Source organism: Sciurus carolinensis, chromosome 1, assembly GCF_902686445.1.
Source record: "Sciurus carolinensis chromosome 1, mSciCar1.2, whole genome shotgun sequence".
In the NCBI taxonomy this organism is placed as follows: domain Eukaryota; kingdom Metazoa; phylum Chordata; class Mammalia; order Rodentia; family Sciuridae; genus Sciurus; species Sciurus carolinensis.
This window is the reverse complement of record NC_062213.1, coordinates 122,244,623-122,261,449: the sequence shown is the minus strand read 5'-3', so window position 1 is coordinate 122,261,449 and position 16,827 is coordinate 122,244,623. Positions and strand designations below refer to the sequence as shown.

Below are 16,827 nucleotides of genomic sequence, written 5' to 3'. Positions count from 1 at the left end.
AAAACCATGATGCTCTAGTCAAATTAACTCATAAATGGAGTTAATACTACACTCTGGCCTAGTGCAAATTCACAACACACACACACACACACACACACGCGCACACACACACACACACACACACAATTTACACACTGTTAAAATCAGAGGTGACGTCACTATTGTCCTCTTCAGATTCTTTCTCATAGTCAGGTTTCCTCTGTTGATCAGACATAGGGAGATGCAGAGAGGAAATGGGTGGGATAGATTTGGGGAATTTTCTCTTCCACTGACTGAGTGATGCTTGTAAGTTCACCCCCTGCTTGGAACATACCTGTGCACATTGTAGCCATCTTCCCTTAGTCCTCCTTTTCGCTCTAATTTGCACCCCTGGATGACATTTTTCCCTAATAAAAATAAATTTGAGGCAAAAACAAAATCTCCTGGGATCATGAAGTTGCATTCCTTATTTTAGGGGATTGATAATTGTATCAGCCTGAAAGAGATATAACTTTTTAAAATAGAGTATTCTGTGAAAGACCAGCTGGTAAGGGATGTCTGGTAATTTAGGATAACAAGAAGATGCTCAGGACTGTATAAGGGACAGGGTTAGAACTGGTAATTATCATGGTTAAATATCTCCCAATTTTGTGGACTATTTTCCAACTATCAAGTCTTTGCATCCATACAGTGATTCATAAAGTGAGCATTATAAAACCATTTCTGCAGTTGAGAAGATAAATCAAAGCACACTTTAGTAACTTGAATAAAGCAAGGCATTATGAGACTTGAAATCAGGACATTTGATTTAATCTATTAATTCATATAATATATTCAGCAGGTATATGTTTATATAATTTTCAAAATAATTTTGTAAGATATGTTTGAAGGAAATGGAAACTAAGACTTTTAGAATAAGTCAACTTATCCTTAGGAAAAATAATGAAGAAATGTTTGAGGTTGAAGTTTAATCTATGTTTAAGGATCAGTAATTCTGTTCTTGCTTTAAGTTTCAGTAAGTAGAGAGTAGCACTCTACATATCAAATCTGTTAGATTTAATTTACCTTTCTACAGCTATCTGAATTTGCAGATAATTCCTAAAATAAAAGAGCAATCAAGATTTCTGACACTATGCTGAAATGAGGCATCCCATTTCACTTGTTTCTTCTGCCATTCTCCATTTTCTTTTTATTCATGTTTTGCTCCTTGATCTGCTATCCTTGATTTGTTTTTTCTTTATATTTCAACAACTTTCTCATTGTGACATAAAAATTGCTAATATATAAATTTATCATTTAAAATTAGGACTAATGGGAGAGTAATATAGTACTTTATGGCATGAGGATTTGCGTCAACCAGTTTTCAGTTTGATTTTCATTCTGATCTCTCTGCTCTCAGCATGTCATGAAACCATAACAGGTTTTTAAATTCCTAATGTACTTTCACTCTTCTAGAAACTAAAAATATTACGTGTCTTATAGAATGTAATGTGGTTACTATAACTGGAAGCAATGATGTATGTTAAAGTGTTTAGCTTAGTGCCAACACAAAATAATACTCAATAAATGTATAACCCAGTAAAATTGCCTAGGAATCCTACAAGATCATTATATCAAATCATGCCTAACCATCCAAAGGGGGGGGGCATAAAAAGATATTTTGAATGTAATTTCTACTTGTTTCAGAAATATGCAAGAAATTATAGTGACAATAGTCCTGCAATGACCTAATGTCAAATCTAGGTATTAAATACAGAAATGTGGGTCTTTGTTTTATTTCCAAAATGTAGACATCCAAGAGAAACACTGGAAAGACATTATTGTAGCCTTATAACCTAATAAGGCACTGCTGAACCTTTCTGCACCACTAATATATTTTCAGTTTCACTTGAATTTCCTAATTGCACTTCAATCTGGTTAGATACACAGCATGACAATAGCTATGTAGAAAAATAGCTATGTAGGAATCTATTTGAAAGACTAGAAAAATTCTGAGTTAATATTGTGAAATATCTATGACACTAAACTGGAAATTATTTTAGACTTTTAGGGTAGGTTCGATTTTGCTTAAATCGTGGACAAGTTCTCTGATTTACTTGATTTAAATGAGACAAGAGTACTCCATAATGCTGTAACTCAATCACCATACAGTCATCCAGGGGGAAAGAAAATCACTCAGAAACATTTTCCTGTGTATAATTTGTATAAACCATAAGGTTATGATTAAGAAATGTTAGGAATATGTATGACTAAGACAGCAGCAGTAGTATCAACCTCTTTGTCTTCTTGCTACAGATAAGAATATCCTGAAGGATAGGATCACCTGCTTTTAGTTCATGAGTCAAGAAAGTTAGTGTTTCTACTCTCAGGATACTGAATTTTAAAAAATGTCTTACAATGTATAAGTGTAACAACATGTCACTTTACTCCAAACGTCTATCCCCACAATATCTACATTAGGAGGATTTCATACCAGTTCTAGCTTATGCCTTTGCCATAAGAACTTTCATCACACAGAACTATTTTCAGTTCACTCCAATTTTTAGTGGAATGAGCACATCACAGGAATATTTCTATTCTCAGTAGTTTATGCAGTCCAAGAAAAATTGTCCAACTTCTGCAAAATTCTCCATCTCACATCACCACTGCATGAGATAAATATAAACTTTCCATCTGGCTTTTTAAATAAGAATTTTTTCATTGATTTTTTATTTTAACTATTTTAGTTATATTCTCACAAACTTCTCTCAGTTTAGATACTTGATTTACTTATATAGATATCAGAGAAATTAGTAAAGCATTTATTACTAAAGTAGTCAGAAATCAGAAGCATCAAGTACTCAAACTTTGAAAGAAAGAAGGAAGGAAGGATAAAAAAAAAAAGAACAAAGAAAGATAAGAAGAAAAGGGGAAAAAGAGAAAGAGAAAAAGGACACATAAGGCTTGTGTCATCATCTCATCATTTTTCCCCTTGTGCTAGGTCAGCTAAGAAAGTTCTCATTTTAATTTGTTTTTTATATTCTCAAAAGAGTGTCAATTTATTTTCAACAATAAAAACATGAAGCATGATTTGAAAGAATATGAATGTAAACAAGCCAGAGTCCAGTGAGATTTACTGTTTTTCACTTCTTTGAACCAGGTAACTACACTCCTCCCATTACAGTTGCCACACTCTCTTAGGACTTCCTAAATGGTCTAAATCAAATTATTGAACTTTTCAACACAAAACCATATATACTTTCCTGTGTTTTCCTGCTAAAATCATAATTTTTCCACTAAAAGTTATGGACTATTGCAATGAGATACAGACAGTGTTAAAATTAATAATTAAATAAATTATCCAGATACATTAAAATTCATTAGTCTTTTATATTTAATTGGTAAGATTGTAAGAAAAAGTTTTCCATTATTAAAAAATGCAGGCTGACATTGTGAAACCTCTAAAAATAATCAAAATACAATAAAAACACATTCAAAATGAAAATGAAGATTGCAAACTAATTCAAATTCACATCAATCATATCTGTAAACTGAAAATTCTAGAACCCTGAAAATTGCAAAATGCATCTGACCAAATGAGTGAGAATTTTGCGTTTTTCCTTCATTTATTACAAGGTAATCACCTGATGTGCATCCATTTTCTGTAGAAACAATCGCATTTGGCAGGTCAATTAAATATAAACAAGTTTTCATTGAATGTTAACTTTAAACACATTAGAGGACATTTCGGTCTAAAAGATGCGATAACAAAATAATCTATTTAGGGTGGCATGTAATTAGTGGTAGTTAGTAATAAACAATGTTCTAAAGTGAACAGAAGGAATTAAAAGAAAAAAATTAGAAAATTTACCTAAAGGCTGTAAACTGATCATTGTTTGAGAGGTTTCCCCACACCACACAGAATGATGTCTTCCCATTAAGGCAATACTAAATGTCTTGAGAAATTCAGTTGCTGTTTTTATATTTTTCCAAGAAGAAAAAAAAGGTTAAAAGAGTTACAATACTTACCTATGTTTCTCTGTCTTTCAGAAGGTGATGAATGTGGGTGCATTTGCCAAAAATATGTGAGCAATGATAATGATATACATTTATCACCTTCCTTTTATTGGTTTAAAGTTCACTTGCAAATTGTTTAAAAAACCTTGGATTTCGAAATCAACTATTACATTTATTAATAAATGCACATGTTTTTGTGTGTGATTCTGCAGATTGAATCCCTGGCTTTGCAGATGCTAGGAAAGTGCTTTGCCACTGAACAGCATCCACAGCCCTAGACCATGATTATTATAGTGTCTTTCATGATTTTTAAAAAGCTTTGTCTTTTTGAATAAAGGGCTCCATTCTACCACCAGAGCTGTTATTCTGCATTAATTAAACATTTATTTTTTAAAAAGTTCTTAACCTAATTTTTCATCTAGAGTGTTACCTTCACATTTTTCTCTGTAAAGTTCAAACAAGCGCTGCTAACTATAATAGGAGGGCATATCTACACAATTGCTCAAATCAATTTAAAACCACTGAGATCCACCTGATCTTGTCCAATTACTGGTAGAAAATGGGTCAAGGCAATAATGTTTTTATAGACATACATACAGTGTATTTTATACTGACTGACAGTTTACATGCAGTACTAATTTCTTTTCTTTATAATTTCTAGGAATATGTATATGACTTGAGCTTCATATTAACACAAAAAGAAAAATGCTATTTTGCTGATCTCTTTAACCTGGTTTATATCTGAAGCTCAGTCCTGATAATATTATAAGACTGAACTTATTTCCTCACTATAAATTTTAGTCATTTCAGATATAGTCCTAGAATTTTCATCTTTTTAAATGAAAATGCTACATTATCAGTGTGCAAAGAGATTCCTAGTTAGCAAGAATATATTTACAAGATGCACTTTTGTATTCTAAGATTAATTTTATTAATATTTGAAAGTATGTATCACTGTATACAAAAGAAATGAATTCAAGATCCTGTAGGCAAATTTCCCAATTGATCATGAATAAAAGTCATTACAACTAAAATGACATATATACACCTCAATGAGAGGCTTTGCTAATTTTCATTTATGCATCTGGAATCAGATTGGTTATGTTTTCCATTTACATAATTCAGATAGTTTGATGGATTCTTCCCCTTTATAAATCAATAAACTCAACTAATACTACATAGTATTATCTTTCAAAATTTCCTTACTAATATACTTTCTTGATTGACCTTTATGCATTTTCTTTCTCATATCTAATAAAGATCTATCTTCCTATCTCTAAGTAGATAAATATCTAGATAAATTTATCTCTATAGAGAGATCTATAGATATAGATACATAGAATGAGATAGGGAGATAGATAGATAGATAGATAGATAGATAGATAGATAGATAGATAGAGTATACAAGTAATAAAAAGCATAAACCAGTATCAGTGACCTACTAGAAAAATTTACCTTAGCAATTAATTTAATGCTAATTTTTGACATCTCTTAAGATTATCTAGCAATAAAAACTTTTCTATCATCTATACTCCTAGATAGTATTATCCATGTTGTGGGAATCTAAAGTTGCTTCTTTGGATAAACACTTTTTAAAATATCTTTGGTACTAGACAGATGATTTTAAGATCTTTGGTGGCAGATTATGGTAGTCCTGGTAGTTCTCCATTCCTTTGCTCCATTCATTTTGAGACTAGTTAACAAATTCTCAGTGCATTTCTCCTGATCTATAGTCAGCTGGCTTCACAAGACATTGCACAATGGAGACATTGGTGGGATTTTGAAGGCAATGGGAAGAGAGAAACCAATGTGTTTTCACCTTCATCTTTGCTGAGTGGTTTTTCAACTGTGGTTTCTGTCTGTTTTCAGATTGCATCTGACAGATTTATTGTGCTTCCAGTTTTAGGAGAACCTCTGTCCTCCAGTAGCACCTTCCCTTATCCCTCCAAGCTAAGGCTGTTAGTGGCTTTTTCTATACTAAAGTCTGGGCTATCCTATCATTTCCTTTATGGTTTCTTCAAATCAAAATCACTTGTTTCACCAATTTTTGAGATAAAAGCCCATCTTGTAAATATCTAAGTAATTTCTATTTTCTTGACTAAAGTCTGATATAACATTCACATATGATTATAATCATTTGAAAAAGTATGATAGTTTTAATCACACTTTGTATACCAGAATATTGAGATTTGGAGATAATAATCTAATCTCCTTAACTGCTTTTTATTACAGAACATGTATTTTGTATGATAAACTTTGTATTCCTTAGATAAATATTTTTTTTTTCTTACTGGAGCTAAGCCTTCAATGATAACAGTATCCGGCTTAAAAAATAGTTCAAATTCCTTAACTTTGTGAGAGGACCTTCTGCATGACACAATATAACTTATGTTTTAGAACATAACAGCATGCAGTTTGCAGATAAACTCTCTGGGTCAGGGTGAAAGAACACAAGTATATCTATAAGGTTTCAGGTTGACCGTAAGTAGAGTTTTATACATACCGAGCTACATTCTTTCCATTTGTATTTTATCATCATAAAAACTAACTTCCTGGTGATAGAACTGTGACTACCATGGAATCACCCATATTTATCATTGTAATTTAAGGAATTCAGAGAAATCATAACCCAAGTTAACAAACCATTTGGACCAAAATAATGGCATTTAGAAAAGTCGAAATTAGAAAGAAACTAAATAATCAAGGAAGCTTTACATGTTTTAAGTATTGTTACTGTCAAGGTTTCTAAATGAAGAATCTGTCTTGGGATGAGGACCTTTCCCTCCACTGGACTCACAGGAGACACCCCTTGCCTCACAGACTATAGAGAGCTCCATAAGATTTAAAATTAATGAATTACATGGCTTATAATTAAGCCTCAATTATTTTAGATACTCAGTCTAACTCATGTGTACATTAGTTTTTGCTCATTGACTGATGATTCAAAGGCAGGCTTTTGTGATCTTTCTACCATTTGCCCCTTTGCTATTTTAAGGCAGGTTCTCAAATAGATAGATTCCTTAAATACTGAAGTGAGTTTGCCAAAGGGTTTAGTATAAAAATGAGTTCATATATAGTATATGACAGCCCATGAAAGTGAAAGTGGTGCAAATAGAAAAAAAGTGTATGTGGAATACACTGCACATGACAATCATGAATTCCAGCTCAGGGCTTAGATTCCAGAAACACAGAGTTGCCTCTGTACACTTTGGCCCTAGGCTACCCACTCCATGCTCATCCCTCGCCACTCTTACCCTTCTGCTCTCAACCCATCAGCTAATATCCTTCCATCCTTCCTGCTTCCAGGCCTTCCCCATAGGGCCCTCTCTGCTTAAAACAACCTTCTTCTTGGTTCTTTAATGTGCCTTTTATACCACAATTGTAGCTCAACTCCAAATCCACCCTTCTCTGTGCTTCTGTGACTGGGGCTTGGCAAGGTTCATTGACATTCTGCTAGTGTACTTCTTAGTTCCTCTTCAGATGCTGTTATGCTCAGGAAAGGTGGGTGAGTGAGGAAGAGACTTGATGCCTTCTGTTTATTGCTACTCCTGTCTCCATTGCTCCCCTGAACTCTCACAGCAGCAGCTGGAAACAGTTTCCAGCTTCTTACCTTTTGGCTTTCAGCACCAGTCTCTCAATGCTCCTCCCTAAAATATGAGTCTGTATCTCTGAGTTCCTACAGTACCAGAACCATCCAGGCATGTCCTCACCTGGGATCTCAGTCCTGGGTCCACTAGACCCTCTTTCAAAGCTTCTGAAAATCCCAACTTAGTAACTGTTTCCTCAGCCTGGTGATGCCTGCTTCCTGCAGTCCCTGTACCTCCATTGACGTATTGTCCTTTTATTGTCCCTCAGTGTTCCAAAATATGTTCAACCAATTTCCTAAATTAAATTCTGTCAAAATATCAGCATAGTGCTCCTTTTTATGTTTTTCCAGTTGGACCCTGAATAATAAATATATCTTGTTACTACTTAGTGATTCTTCATATCTCAACTTAATAAGTTAATAGGATTGGTAGTGCTAGTAACAATTTGTTTTAGCAATATTTGTACCTAAATTCACAAAGCAAGGTGTCAGGGTGCTTTGTCTGATTGGAGGTAAAATTAGCCCACAGGGTTTACAAGATACCTTCCTACAATATATCTTAGCTGGATGTGGTATTATTAGTGATAGAGGGTGAGGAGAGCTAACCCTAGTATCAATGTTCATATTAGTGCTAACAGAGTTGACCAACCCAAATAACCAGCAGCATGATTTCCATTGTCCCAGTCTAGCTCTTGTGGTGTATCTCCTTGTAAGCTCTGTTCAGTACTAGGTTTTCTGATTTACCTAGTAAGTAACAGATAAATTATAAGACCAGAGTAATCCGACTACCATCCCATTCAATCCAAACACAATGTATGTGCATTTGACAGTGGCAAGGATAGAACCTTTGCAGACATGGGAGAAAAGAAGAGGGGTTAAAAGAACAGAGGTTAAAGCCAGAGGTCAAGAGCAGAGGCTCTGACTATCCTGGGTAAACCATGTTGCCCATTTGGGAATGATGAATTGTATTTGGGTTTTGGAGAACTGGTCCTGGTTTCTTCTACAATGTCTTTTAAAAAGCAAGAAATGGGGGCTGGGGAGATAGGTCAGTTGATAGAGTGTTTGCCTAGCAAGCACAAGTTCCTGGGTTTGAACCCCAGCACCACAAAAAAAAAAAAAAAAAAAAAAAAAAAAAAAAAAAAAGCAAGAAATGTAAGTGGTCAGCAAGGGTTTCTTTCTCTTCACATAACGGTGAGCTGTTTGACTTTTGTTGGATGAAAAGGAATGTAGGCTAAGGATGCTTCAAGTGAAGTTCTTGTCCAAGTCAAGAGGAAACCATTAGGCTCTGAATTTTCTATAAAGGAGAAAGGAAAGATGGAAGTACGAAGTGCATGTTCCTTTCCTGTGGGAGGCAATATTAGGGATCCTGTGTCCATCAAAACAGGTAATTGTATTCTGCTGCTCATGGAAATGTGCACCTGCAGGGGTCCCAGAGTCACTTTATGCAGTCTCCTAGTTTGTGATGTGTTTAAATATGGTGCGTCTCTGCCATCGGGGTATGAGTATATGATTGGGAGTACTTTGTCCAAGGTAGGGGCAGGGACATTGTCTTCCCAGTTCTCTCAGTAGACCCTATTTCTTTTATTTTCTTCCATTGGTTCTTTTTAGTTATACATAAGGATTCATTTTGACATAATTTTAAAGATATGGGATATAATTTGCTCTAATTCAGTTCCTTGTACTTCCTCTTCCTCCCTTCCCCCATTCCCTTCTCTCTCCTCTACTGATATTTCTGCAATAGTAGTGTATTGTGGATATACATGATGGTGAAATTCACTGTGGCATTTTATTAAATGTTCATCTCCCTTGATATATATCCAAAAGATCTAAAATTAGCATACTAAAGTGTTATAGCCACATCAATGTTCACAGCAGCACAATTCACAATAACTATGCTATTGAACCATACTAGGTGCCCTTCAAAAGATGAATGATTAAAGGAAATGGGTATATATTCACAATGAAGTATTAGTCATAAAGAAGAATAAAATTATGACATTTGCTGAGAAATGGATGGAACTGGAGACTATCATGCTAAGTAAAATAAGCCAGACCCAAAAGTCAAAGTTTGAATGTTTTTTCTTTTATGCAAAGACTAGTCCAAAATAAAGAAAAATAAGAGAGAAAAGGGAAATAAAGGGTGATTTTCATAAAATAGAAGAAATATCAGTGGAGAAGACTAAGGGGATTAAGGGGTAGGGAGGAGGGATGGGACAAGGGAAGAACAGTTGAATGAGTGGGAACTAATACTATGTACATATATTGCATCTGTACATAGTAGTATAAGTGTATATATATATATATATATATATATATATATATATATATATATATATACCACAGTAGTCCCTATTTCAAAGACCCATTATTATATTCTCTGATCCAACAACTGAGGAATGATATGATAGGTGGAAGACATAGGTAATATTGCTTTGTACTGCTGGCAAGGTCCATTGCTCTGTCTGCTTTGGAATTCCTTCTGTGATTGTATAATATGTGGAAGGAACCCCAGAGACTGTAAGAGTGTTTGGTTAAACCCTATATAACATTAACATGGGATGGTGCTTTGGACAGGTAGTCCAGGAAGTGGCCATTAAAGATACCTATCGCTGTTAAGCATATTTAACAGTCCTTGCCACTGCAGGAAGAGTCCCAATGAAGTCTGTGATGATTAATTTTATGTGTCGATTTGGCTGGATCAAGTGCCTGGATAGGGACCTTGTCAAGTATTATTCTCAAAGTCCCTATGAGAGTGTTTGTGAATAAAATTAATATTTAAACTATAAATCAATATTCAAATTAATATGCTAATCTTTGTGTAACAAGAATGCCTTCTATAATGTGGGTGGGTCTCATATCATCAATTAAAGGTCTGAGTAGAAGAAAAGACTAACATGCTCTGAGCAAGAGGATGGCCTTCAGAGTTGGACTATAGTATGAGCTCTCCCCAGGTCTCCAGTTTGCCAACCTGACAAAGTTTGAATTTAATTTGCCAACTTCCATGACTAATGTGTAAGCCAATTCCTTAATCATCTCTCTCTCTCTCTCTCTCTCTCTCTCTCTCTCTCTCTCTCTGTACATATAATATATAATGAATGCAAATTTATTGACTCACAATTCTGGAGTCTGGAAAGTCCATGACTGAGGGATCACATCTGGCAAGATCTTCTTGCTGTGTCATTCCATCGTGGAAGAGTGAAGATAAGGGAAAAGCTAGAGCAAAAGGGGGTCAAACTTGTCCTTTTAAAACAAAATACGAAGGACCTGATTAACGAACCAAATTTTCCACTTCAATGGTATCAACCATGTAGTGCTGTTTCTGCAGGATTGTAGGATGCCGGAGTTAGGAGGTCATGGAGTCCTCCATCAAGATTTCAAAGGAAGGTTTTGAAGGCCAAAGTACTACAGGGTCAGAGTCCCTGTGGGCTCCCCTTGGAGGGTGATGTGTGAAGAAGTGAAAAGGAAGCCAAAGCTGCAGTGGAGGCCCCTGAGATTAAGAGATGCCAGTATGTGAAATGTCTGCTGAGGAAAGTGGCAGGAATTAAGTAGAGACAAGCCAAAGAGAGGCCATGTGAGTTGCAACCAACAAAGCCAATAGGGACAGAGCTACACAAGCCCTTTGGAGAGAATATCACAATGCCATGTGCCCCAGATGCTGGACGTTTGCCCAGCTGGATTTCAGTCTTGCTTTGGTCCCACCCCTTCTTTTCATGCCCCTATTTATCCCTTTTGAAATGGAAATGTTTATTCTGTGCCTTTACATATCAAATATATGTAACTTGCTTTTGATTTTCCTTTATTTTTCTTCCATGGTGAGAGTTTGTCTTGAGTCTCAGAGAAGACTTTGTACTTGGACTTTTGGGTGAACCTGGAACTGTTGAAACTGTGGGGACACTTGGAAATGGATTAAATATATCATGTATTGTGAAATAGGAATGAGCGTTCAGGGGCCAGGGGAGGAATGTAACAGTTCAGGTAACCCAAAAGGTCATGTGTGAAACAATGCAAGCAAGTTTAGAGATGAACTAATTGAGAATCTTTACCTAATCAGTGCATTAATCTGCTGATAGGGATTAACTGGGTGGTAACTGCAACTGTATATTTGGCTGGAGGAGTGAATCTTTGGGGGCATGCTTTTGGGGTATATATTTTGTCCCTGGTGAGAGGAGTGTGAGCTGATGACCTCTGATACACCCTTCAGTCATGGTTTTCTGCCTCATCTGGGGCACTGAGCAACAGAGTCAGCTGTCTATGAACTGAGACCTCTGAAACTGTAAGTGCCAAGTAAACTTTTCCTCCACTAAAATTGTTCTTCTCAGGTCTTTTGGTCACAATACCAAAGAAGATGACTAAAACAGATGCCATCAAGGCTTGTGGCTTTTATATCTTCTGGAACTGCAAGTCCAGTCACACCTGAGACCACTTGAACCAAAACCGAAGTAGTTGAGGACAATTGTGCCTGAATGGCAAGGTAGTACAAGCAGACACTCCAGGTGGCACAGGACAGTGAATGCTGAAGTCACCTGGGGACCTCTCTTGGAAAACTTGCTTTCAATGTTCTAGCTTGCCTCAAAGATCTCTGAAATGCTGTGGGGGTCCTTCTCCCATTGTCCTAATGAGGAGCTTCTGACTGCATTCTAGCTTTGTTAATCTCCTTTAGCAAATGGTTGCTTGGCCACGTCCTTGGTTGGCTTCCTAAACATTCCTTTTCATCTTTACATGACTAAGTTGCAAATTTGTCAAATCTTTCCATTCTGCCAATCTTTTAAATTATGCATTGTCTTTGAAGCATTTCTTTCCTCTTGAATTTTATTATATGCATTTTAAAGAAATCATGCTGCTGGGTGTTGTGTCACATGCCTGTAGCCCCAAGTTACTCAGGAGCCTGAAGAGTAGAAGGACCCCTTGAGTTCCGGAATTTAAGACCATCCTGGGCAACATAGCAAGACTCCAAATTAAAGAAAAGAAAAGAAAAGAAAGAAACCATGCAGTTCTCTCAGTGCTTTGCAGCTTAGAATTTTCTTCAGGCAAATATCCTAGTTCACTTCTCTGACCTCCATAATGTGACTCCTAGAATGTGAACACAATTTATCCAGTCTTTGGCATTTTGTAACAAGGATGGCTTTGTCTACAGTTTCCAATATTTTGTTCTTCATTTCTGTTGAGACCTTATCAAAATGGCCTTTATTGTCCACATTTCCACCAGCATTTTAATCACCAACTCTCAATCAAGTAATCTCCAAGGAACCTCTACTTTCCCTACAGTCCTTCCTTTCCTCTGAATTCTCATCAGAATCACCATGGGACCAGATTTTGAGGGGAAGGGTTTAATCCAGAGGCCCAGAGATCTACAGGATCTTCTGGAAGGTCAGGGACAGGGAGTTTGGGATAGAGGAGGAGTACATTGGGTGAAGAAGGAAGATTTATAGTGGGTATGCACTTTAACTTGTGTTCTAAATCTGACTTGTCTTGTTGAGGGAACCCTAAGGTGAGCCGCTATACTCTTCATTGTCCTCTTTACAGTTGATTCCCCCATGAGCGCCAATAGGGCAGTAGTTTAGGATGAGAGCTCCCTAAGAAAAGGAAAAATGATTTTTAGATATGAAACCCAAATCTTTAAAAGTACACTCACTTTAATGCAACTCTAGAATAGCTTAAAACTAACAAAGCTTTTATGGCTTAACCAATGAGAATTACACAAATTCAATGATGCAAATGATGCTGTCAATCAATGATGCAAATGATGCTGTCAATCAATGATGCAAATGATGCTGTCCTTCCCAATATTTAAAATGTCTCCAAAGTCAGCCTAAGAAAGCACTTTGATTGCCACAGGTAGTTAAGGACAGTGTTTGTGTAATGATGCCATAGCCTCCCAAGTATGTGGGATGCCTCTGGTCACATACCTGCTAGGTGATACTGGGATGGGAATTTCCCTGCAATACCTAAGCAATGAAGGTTGAGATGATACAAGCCTCCTATGAACTGGGATGTCTTTCTAAGGCAAACTCTCCTGAAAGCTGACATGGTCAGACAAAGGGAATGTTACTTGACAGTTTGTCTCTTGGAGTCCCAGACTTTTTGATTGGTTGCCTGACACAACACAAAAATTGCAAGTCTTGACTAATAGTAACTTACAGATAGTGTTCTCACCTGTTACAGAGTCAATTTTCAGGACATTACAAGACCAAAGGAAAACTTCATTTGGCTTTTATCTCAGAGACCCACAGCCAAATTTGTCTAAATAGATGTTGGTCTGATGAGAACCACAGACAGTCAGCAAGTTTGTCAATCAGCACAGGACCTGTGCTGATGTGCTGCCCTAGCATCCTCCTCTTTGTGACAAATAATACAAAAGAAAAAGAATAATGAACACAAAGATCATCTCTGGAAGAATAAAGACAAGAACCAATAGTTACCCAAACCAAATCCACAAGAGTCTCGAATTCAAGTAACACATTTTTACAGATGTTTTTCTTCTCCAATCTGAATTTGGAAAGGAAGGAATGAGAAAAAATTGTTTACTTTCCTCTCTCAGTCAGGCAATACAGATGGAGATCTGGGAGAGCTGATTTTGGTAAGAATTCTTACCACCTTCTATCAGTTCTCTCAGGCTCGCTTCTGCAGGCTCTAGAGGAGTGAAGTGTTTGCAAATTCCTGGCTGGATCACCAGAAACTTTTAGGGAGGAAATACAATCCCACCTCAACTCTCATAAATCCAGTTGGAACAGATCTCTGCAATGAAAGATAAATAAATAAGAGAACACAAGTAAATTTATTAGTGCATGCAGTGCACATCTTGTGGGAGAAAATGAAAGGAAACTCAAGGCAAGGGATTAAAACTCTGACTTACATAGCCACATATGTCAAAGAGGCATATTTTGAGGTGACATTCTGGTTTCCTTCAGTGCCATGATCCTTCTATGAGGAGGCATCTTTAATAAACGATGCTAGCAATCCCACAGATATCTACATTCCCATGCTTTTTGCAGCATTATATTCACAAGAGCCAAGATACAGAAATAACTTAAATGCAACATTAACAGATGAATGGATACAAAATTGCAGTATACATCCACAATGAGATGTTATTCAGTCTTTAAAAAGGAGGTACTGACATTTGCAGCAACATGAATGAATGTGGAGGAACTTATGTTAAGTAAAATAAGCCACTGAGAAAAATAAAATCACTGCATGATTTATTTTATGTGGAGTCTAAAGAAAAGGAAAGTATAAGAAACAGTGGAATGGTAGTTACCATGGGTGATGGGGGAGAAGTAGTGAGATATAAGACAAATAGCATAAACAGTCAGTTATAGAGGACAGATAAATCTAGAGATTTAATGTACATCAGGAAGACTATAGTCTATAATACAATAGAATTACTGTACTCACAATGTAATAACATTTTACTATATAATTAAATGTTGAAAGTAGATATTAAGTGTTCTTAACACAAAAGAAGTGACTGTGCAAATAACAGATATGCTAAATTACTTATCAATAATAATCTTTTCACTGTATTTTCATACCGTAAGTTGTATATCTTCATGTTGTATCCCTTAAATTTGTGCAATAAAAAATCAACAAAAAATGAAGAAAATGTGAAACAAAATCAAAAAGAAGAAATGAAAGGGCTGGGGGTGTAGCTCAGTGGTAGAGTATTTGTGCCTAGCATTTATGGAATTCTGAGTTTACTTCCCAGCACTGGAGAGAGAGAGAATGAGAGAGAGACAGAGAGAGAGAGAGAGAGAGAGAGAGAGAGAGAGAGAGAGAGAGAGAGAGAGAGAGAAGAGAGATATCAAGAATAAATTAAGCTAATATTTACTAATATTGGGAAGAGGTGACTCAACCAAATATCTCTTATGTCACAATATTGGTCAAAAACAATGATTCTATAAAAAATATTTTAAAATGTAACCTGAAATATACTATTTACAAGGGAATGTAATTATTTGATGAGCAAAGACTCTCCTTTGTTCTTCAGAAAAAATATTTAGAAATAGGACTAAATATAAAATATAAGAAACAACAATAGTAAAATTGTCAAGAAAAAGGTCTAGGAAATTTGCAAATTCTTTATCAAAATGGAAAATACCATTATATAATTACATAAGGTAAAATAGAAACTAGTAAAACTTCAAAACTAAAATCATGGTTAGAACTTATGAGCTTGTATTTGTTAAGAGTAGTCACTAGCACAAGTTACATAAATAAAAACTATCTCAGTAACTTAACAAAGTCACTAACTTTAAAAAATGATGATGGATGTTGTGTTTTAGTCAGTTTTTCATTGCTGTGAAAAATTACATGACAAGAACAACTTAGAGGTTCAGTTCGTGATCAAACAACTCCATAACCCTGGGACCAAGATGAGGCAGAACACCATGGTGGAAGGATGTAGCAGAGGAAAACAGCTCCAGACATGGAAACCAGCAAGCAGAAAGAGAGCTCTGCCTAACTGGAAAAAATATATAAACCTCAAAGGCCCACCTTCAGGGACCTACTTCCCCCGCCACACTTGCTTACTGTTACCACCCAGTTAATCTGTTGTTGTATTAATCCACTGATTAGGTTATGGCTCTCATAATCTGATCATTTCACACCTGGACATTCTTATACTGTCTCACACATGAGTTTTGGGGGGATATAACCTAAACAGTAATGCAAAAGACTATTAGATGTATCCTCATATTGACATCTTGAAAGTAGGTGTCCATAATCCCAGTCAAAAGAATGGCATCATACAGGACTAGAGAAAGATTGGACTTCACAAACTGAAATCTAGTCTGTTCAAAGACCATGACCAATTCCAAATACTTTTGGTGTTTATAGGATCCAGAATAGTCCCTTATCCTAGCCAAATCCTCCTGCTAGGCCATTTGCCTTTCTGTTCCATCATCAGTCAAACCACAGGTCTGATTGCTAAACTCTTTCTTCAGGACATACCCGACATGTTCAAAAGAGGACAAGGCCTTGAGGGGCTCATTTTGATACTGTTTGGCATCGATGCTCAGTATGCCTTGGAGACCCCCTTATGCATGTACTTAGAGTGGCCTCAGAGTCCTGAAACCCTTCCCCCGAGCCCATACCTTTGCATTCCTTGGGTATATAAGGGTGATCTTCCAACAGTTGTCCCTGTTCTGTGAAGGAGAAAAAGTGCAGATGCTGCAGCAACAGAAGTTTCTTGGGCCACAGGTGGATGATGTGCTTCTTACTTCTAACTGCAAAAGGTAGGACACAGAACTGGGCACACTCTGCTCCTC

At 36.3% G+C, this 16,827-nt stretch overlaps 1 pseudogene; it reads right to left on the bottom strand.

Annotated features, from left to right (window-relative positions):
* The window catches only part of LOC124994238 (AP-1 complex-associated regulatory protein-like), an 87,073-nt pseudogene extending 70,556 nt beyond the window's left edge, over window positions 1-16,517 (bottom strand).
* Between the last annotated feature and the right edge of the window lie 310 nt (window positions 16,518-16,827).